Below are 8,127 nucleotides of genomic sequence, written 5' to 3' on the forward strand. Positions count from 1 at the left end.
GGAAAAAAATAAAACTACCTATCCAAACCTAATGTACTGTGAAAATAGAAGTACCAAGAATTGCAGATTTCTGGTCACAAAGTTATAAACCAATGCAGTTATTCTGGGCTCTAGATGCGTTAATGTTCATTTTTTGAAGAAATGTGTAATCATGTGAAGCAAAATAAATTTGAGAAAGAATGTAAGGATTTAAAACAAGAACTGCTGTGAGATAATAATGAGACAGGCTGGGACCTGGAACCTGAGACCCTTTACTCAGTCCTTGCACCTGGACAAATGTCTCCTTGAGCAACAGAATACAAAGAAACTATAAAGGACTAAAGATATCCACACACATGCACAGTCGGGACAGTTATGAACAATAGGATACAAAAGGCCAAAACCCAGCTGCTACTTCTGAGGTGCCAGGAGCAAAAGCAGGGTACTGCCGTGATCCCTGCACACAGCACCACCAAGAGGGTGGTCAGACCACCTAAGCCACGCCTCAGGCCCCACCTACAGATCAACCTATACCCTCACCCCATTTAAGGAACCAGCTTACCCCGCCTCAGGGATTGTGCAAGTGAACCTGTTGCTTGTTTTCACTCCCTCGTGCTGCAGCAGTAGTCCTTATAAAGTCTTGCGTGAATTCCTTGTCTGGTCTCGTATCAATTTCTAGTGATCAAAGAGTCCAAGAAACCAGGTCAGTAACAGTAAGGAAGGTGACTCAGCAAATATGCATCCTTTTACAGTAAATGCCTACTCGGAGAACCAAACCTCTTCGTTAAATACAGTAAAATAGAAAAGAAGAAACTATCAAGAAGTTATATTTCCATTAGAATTTTTAAGACTTTCTGAAATAACTTGACAGCCACAATTTCGTTAATGTTAATCTGAACCACTCAGTGGCAAACCAGTATCTCTGTAAAATATAGTATTGTGTGAACACTACAATTTGACTACCACTTTGTTGCAGGAAAATGGGGGGCTCAAGAAGATGGTCATGTCCCAGGTTTCAGGCGAGTGAGTCCATGGGGCAGGCCACCAAGTGAGGGTCCTTGGCCTCCTTTAGGAAAGAATCCAAGAGCAAGCCACGGTAAAGTGAAAGCAAATTTAGAGCGATACACATTCCACAGGCAGAATGCAGTCATCTCAGAAGTCTAGAGCAGCCCTGGGCTGAGGGTGTGGTTAGTTTTATGGGCTGAGTAATTCCATACACGAATGAGTAGGAGGAATATTCTAACTATTTTGAAGAAGGGGCAGGGATTTCCAGGACTTGGGCCGCCACCCAATTTTTGGCCTTTCATGGTCTGCCTCAGAACTGTCTTGGTGCCTGTGGGTGTGTTATTTAGCATGCTAATGTATTACAATGAGCTTCAAGGTCTACTAGAATTTGAATCTTCCACCATCTTGGGCCTAATTGGTTCTAACTAGTTTATATAGTATCCTCAACAGCTGTGTCATTCTTTTAAAGGTTGTGCCCTGCCCCCTTTCCTCCTGTCTCAACTTGATGCACATTAAGTAGTAATAAATGTGAAACTTTATTTCCAGAAATACTGAAATAAATTTTCCTAAACTGCGGGATTTGTATACAACACTTTCCTAGTGTAATATACAAATACATGGTCGCTCAGCCTCTCCTAGAAGAACATGAGGGACACAGAACAGCCGCTTTCACAGGGGGCCCATATTTTTGTTGCTTACTTACTCTGCTTCACATTATAGCAAGGAGCTCCAAGACTACAAACATGGAGCAGAGTCTGTAACCTTAGAGAGGTTGCTCCCAAACTCACTCTGCTTTTCATTGTTACTCTTCTCCCTCCTTTCTTCCCAGTTCTAATCTTTTGTTTTGTACAGGCATTGGGGGGGGGCGGGGAGTGAATACTAACATAAATATTTAAAAGAGCATAAAGTGAATGTCCCTTCCTACAAGTGGGCATCTTCGAGGAAATGCATTCCTGAAATCTTGATCACTATGATAGGAGCAGGAGAATAAGACATCTGCATAGCTAGGTGAATTAATTTTGAAATTACCTTCACCTTGCAGTGGTGGGCTTCTTAAAGTGCACCAGACTCCTCCATCTGTATGACACATGTGGATTCTTGATAGCCTTACTCAAGTTGTTGCTTTTGGCGTCTCTTCATTCTTTAGGACCCAATAGATGCATTCTTGAAACAGTTGCAAACCCACAGCTGACGTTTTCCATTTTAAGAATGTCTTTTCATTGTTTTCATAACAAAACAGCCTTTTTTTTTTTTTTTTTTTTTGCAGTAGTCAGACAAAAGCATAACTTCTTTTAGATGTATTTTTTCACTGCATAATGTTTTTCATCAGGAAAAAAATGAAATCTATATTTCAATACTATTGGAGTCCAAAATAGACAACCAGGAGATATGGATATTTTGTCTCCTTACCCTACAGGATGAAAATACCCTCACTTATTTGCCCACTTTAAGTAATGTGAAGTTTCTATGATTGTAGGTAATTCCACACAAAATTATTTGGCAACTCTAAAAAAAAATTACAAAGAGATAAAATATTTTTGTATTTTTCTGTTTGTTCAGATACTTTGCAGAATTGCTGCATTAATTGTGGTTTATATTTGGGGGTTAACCAGACATTAGGGAGAAATTAAAAGCTTACAATAAAAGAAGGCAACTATTAGATTTCTCCTACTCAGGAGAAAATGTTTCCTTCAGGGTCTCAACTATAATTGATTTTGAATTCTGGCAAGTGATGCAGAAGGATGATAGAAATACTGATCAAAATTCACAGGAAGTTGGCAATGATTCTCTCTCTGAAAAAATATTATATTTGATACACACGAAAGACTATATATACAATATGTATGTAAATTACAGTGTAATAAAAGTCACTTACCAAAATAAGAACATTACAAATATTCATGATCTACCTATACCATCTCCCTATCTTACCAAAAAAGGTAACCACTATCACAAATTTTTAGTGCTTCGTTATGTTCTTTTAAAAAAATTTGTTTACCACTTATGTATGTTGTTCTTAACCAAAACATTGTTTCATTTACTTGCTTTTGAACTTCATTTTTTAAATGGTATAATGCAGCATGGACATGCCAGCTATTTGGTTTTTTTCTCACTGAACAGTATAATTATTTTCTAAAATTTATAAATGTTTTGCACATTATTATGTTTGTATTTTTGCCACTGTATAGCATTGCATTAGTACAATATATTAGAAGTTTTCTATCCATTCTGTTAATGGCATTTGGGTTATTACATGTTTTTCTTTTTATGTTTTGTGTTTAAATTGTCATTTAACAATTTAATAATTCTTCATTTTTCTTTCATAGTTGTGATTTTATTCAGTCATGTTCAGATATTATGAATAATCTGTAAACAAATCTTTAAATTTAAGTACCAAAAATCTAAAAAGTCATGTAGGCCAAGGTTAGGGAGCAGTTTTCTTTAGAAGCAATTCTCTCTCTCCCTCACTATATCTATAAAATGGCTTGGAGACAGACATTAAATAGTTTGAAATATTTCAGGCATATTAAATGAATAACTGTGACTCCAAATTGCCTTTTAGTTATACTTCAAGGTATAGGATGTGAAAACTGCCCTCCTTATCAAGACAGTCAAAACCTCTCAAATAAATATCCCCACATGTTTTGGTTGTACGAAAAAAAAAAAAAAAGAATAGCCAGCATGTGAATTCTTCTTTTAAAAAAAGTATGTACACACACACACAATTGGATGTGGTGGTATTCATTCCTTCCAAACATGTGATTTTAGAGCTATTTTTTAAAAACTTGCATTTACAAAGTAGGTGATAAAAATATTTTTCTGGATTGTAAAAAGGACACAGAAACCACCAAGACTTGGTAAATGATATTAATCAGACTGACGTCTCTCTCTCCTGCTAACTCTCCTCATTTCTACTTTCTTCAACGTCTGCAGGTTATTTGTCTTTAGTTTCCTGGGTAGACATTTCAGCCTGTTTCCCTTTTGCTCTCTTTTTTCATTTGTAATTTTTTGGCAGATGATTTCTTCTTTCTCACTGCCCTTTTGAGTTTGGTTTCAATGTCTGCAAGAATTAGTTTAGCTGAAAATCTTGCCAGTCTCCTCTAGAGCTCTTCTTTTACTGTCCCTTCAGCTAAATTGATCTTCACCTTGAGCTACTTTGGCAGTGGTTTGTGGTGGGGAGGGCAGGTGTCTGGGTGCCTATGGCCACAGCACTGTGGGAAACTTTACAAAGCCAGCTTGCATGGTTGTTGCTGCTAAAATCATTCCTGTTTTGTTTGCTTTTACTTTATTTTATTCTCTCAACTGTTTAGTAAATTATACACTCTAATTTTATTCTTTGCTATCCTTTAAACCTTGCTGCGATACCTAATTTAACACAATCTCATCTAATCTGTATCTTAATATTCCTCATGAATAACATAAGGAATTTAGAATACTTCATTTCCAAATATCTCTCATAAGAGCTGTCAGCTGTGTTCTTTTATAGATATGTCTTTTCTCTCTGACTGCTTTTACAATCTTTTCTTTTTCCTAAGTTAACTGCAATTCTACTACTATGTGTCTGCAAAATTCTCAGTCATATTATAGCATATTGCCTCACCTCCATTCTATCTGCTCATTCTTTCTGAGGCTGTGATGTAAGATCTTCTCATTTCCCCCAACATATCTTAACTTCTTTTTACATCTTTAAAGGGCTGTCTCTTTACTGCATACTAGGTAATTTTTTAAGTTTTATTTTCCACTTCACTAATTCCCTCTTCAGCTGTGTTTAATCTGCTATTTAACCTAGTTATTGAGTTTTTAAAGTGTTTTTAGTGTGAAATTTACTGAACATACAGAAAAGAACATAAGACATAAATGTATAATATAATGAAAAATTATATTGCAAGCACACATATATCATCTTCCAAGCCAAGAAATGGCTGTGTGCCCCTTAATCATACCTCTTTGCACTCCTCAGCAGTAAATACTTGCTAGACTTTTGTAGCAATCATTTCTTTGTTTTATACTTTTTTAAATCACTTATGTATATAGATTTAATCAGTATAGCTTGCTTTTGAAAACTGGAATTGTATTGCTATATTCTTTTGTGTCTTACTTCTTTTGCTCAAAATTATGTTTATAAAATTCATAGAGGACTTCCCTGGAGGTCCAGTGCTTAATACTCCACGCTTCCCATGCAAGGGGCGTGGGTTCGATCCCTGCTCAAGGAACTAAGATCCAACATGCCACGTGGTGTGGCTATAAATAAATAAATATTCATTGAAATTATTTCTTGTAGCTCTGTTTTATTCATTTTCATTCCTGTGTAGTTACATTTCTATAGGAATGGAATTGCTGGGTCATAGAGGATGCAAAATCTTTGATTTTAAAGGGCCATGCCAGAATGCTATTCAAAGGGGTTGTACCAACTTACGTTGCACCAGCAATTCATGAGACATTATCTATTGAATTTTTTTAATAAATTTATTTTATTTATTTATTTTTGGCTGCATTGGGTCTTTGTTGATGCACATGGGCTTTCTCTAGTTGTGGCAAGTGGGGGCTACTCTTCATTGCAGTGCGCGGGCTTCTCATTGCAGTGGCTTCTCTTGTTGCGGAGCACAGGCTCTAGGTGCACGGGCTTCAGTAGTTGTGGCATGCAGGCTCAGTAGTTGTTGCACACGGGCTTAGTTGCTCCGCGGCATGTGGGATCTTCCTGGACCAGGGCTCGAGCCTGTGTCGCCTGCATTGGCAGGCAGATTCTTAACCACTGAGCCACCAGGGGAGCCCTATCCATTGAATTTTAATTTCAGCATTTCTATTTTTAATTTCTAAAATATATCTTTAGGTTCTTTTTGAAGTCACTCTTTTCATTTTTGTTAGTCTCTTATTACTTGTTCAATTTTGTGATTTCATCTTTTATATTTAAAATTTTATAGATATTCATTTTATACTCTGTATATGATCATTCCAAAACCTAAATCATTAGGACTCTTATCTGTTGTTTTTTCTGCCAACTTTTATTTGTGGTTGCTTATGTCTCTGGTGATTTTTAAAATAATGTGTTTAATTTTTAATAACTTAATTTCTAAAATAAATATTTTATATATTTATTTGATCTGAGCATGATCTGCCACTAAGTGTCTTATTAACTACCTATGCTCTATTGTGGTTTCCTGGGGGTGGTGTGAGAGGATAAAAATCATGCATATGGGATTAGAGTTGACAGATATTAAGAGTAACCATTATTCCTTAAGCTTTTTTACATTTCCCAAATTTCCTACCATGAATACATAATACATAATACTCTTAAAACCGGGAAATAATGTTAAAATAACCATGGAACCAGAATACTTGCCAACCACAAATAAACTCAGCTAGTAAAATTTTATCATACATTATGAGGTAGGATTTTAGGTCACTTCTTAGGAGGCTATTTATTGAAGATTAAGGTATCTTCTCTGTGACTTTCTATTCCATAACTCTGTCAGTGCAGGGGCTTAAAAGGGAATGCTATTCTCTAGAGATTTTTAAATATTGTTTTTAAAATTCTAATATCAGCCAGGGATTTCTACCCATTTGGGACCACATTAACTCCCACCTAGATCCCTGACTTAATGCTGGAGTCCTTTCTACTAGACATAGCAGGTCTTTTTTTATTAAAATGGATATGGAGGAATGGCTTTGAGTAAGTATGAAATGGTTTATACCTAAGGAAAGGAGACCAAAATGCAAAGAAAAAGTCAGGGTAGGGAGGAGAGAATCAAAAAACTATAATTGTTCATGGGATTTAATTATAAGAGTTGGAGATAAAAACAGATCTTTAAGCCAACTTGGATACTCTCTCACTACGGATACATTCTCTGGCCTACTGCCTCTTAATCAGTCAAACACAAGACACAGGCAGGAATTTCTAGATAGCCTTTTCTGTCCAAGTGTTCAATCTTTAAGTACTGATCTGGAGTTCAAGGTCGACTTCTGGCAACACTCCCAGAATACGGCAGGTGGGTCCTCCAGGATTTTTGGCATCCTGCAAAGAACGATGGTCAACTCTTGCAGTTTGAAAAATCAGAAAGAAGGGGTGGTGGCTTCCCAGCTTGGCTGGGAAGTTCTGATTCATCCACCATATTCACTAGACATTGCATCTTTGGATTTCCATTTATTTCAGTCTTTACAAAATTCTCTTAATGGAAATTCCATTCCCTGTTAGACTGTAAAAGGTACCTGGAACAGTTCTTTGCTCAAAAAAAGTTTTGGGAAGATGAAATTATGAAGTTGCCTGAAAAATGGCAGAAGGTAGTGGAACAAAAGGGTGAATATGATGTTCAATAAAGTTCTTGGTGAAAATGCCTTTTATTTTTACTTAAAAACCAAAGGCACTTTTTGGCCAACCCAATAAATGGTGAGGGGGAGGGGAACTGATTTCTCAGTCCCTTATCGTGTCTGATGTGATAGGTGCTTTCACATATGTTCTTTCATTTCTTCACACAATCTTGTGAGGTAAGTATCATCCCCACTTGCCAATGAGGAAACTGAAGCTCAAGAGTGACTTCCCTAATGTATCAGAGCTTTGAGTGCCAAACCCAGTATTTTGAACTCTCTTCTGTCAGCATTACTTAATGAAAAAAGTAGAGAAATTAGTCCTACTACAAGATGCTTTTTCCAGAATCAACGGAGATGATGTTCACAAATACCTTTTCCAAACTAAAACATGTTAAACAAGTAAGGTACTAAGTATGAGGATGCCATAATAAGTAAAACAAATAGATATCCAGTTTCTATCATTTGAGCATAATGCCTTGAATAAAGCATCCAGTGGACTAGGGATCATTGATAGGCATTTAAATCTTAATGTTTTAAGTTGATGTACCTTTTTCAAAATAGTGAGCATTTAGCTGTTGTATTGGCAGGTGGCTATGTTGAGTCCATATCATTTGTATAATTCAATATTCATAGCGCACAAACACAGCACAGGGTGTGTTTTGTAACAAAAGACAAAAATAAGGCATGGTCCCTGCTTACAGCAGGCTTACAGTCTGAAAGGCCTTAAGATACAGGGGATATAACTATAGGGAGAGAAAACTTTATCTTTAAAAAACGTTTTTGCATGAAAAATTTCCAAGTCTTTGGTGATAATCAATGAAATGCCTTAATGAAGCA

Source organism: Phocoena sinus, chromosome 1, assembly GCF_008692025.1.
Source record: "Phocoena sinus isolate mPhoSin1 chromosome 1, mPhoSin1.pri, whole genome shotgun sequence".
Classification (NCBI taxonomy): Eukaryota; Metazoa; Chordata; class Mammalia; order Artiodactyla; family Phocoenidae; genus Phocoena; species Phocoena sinus.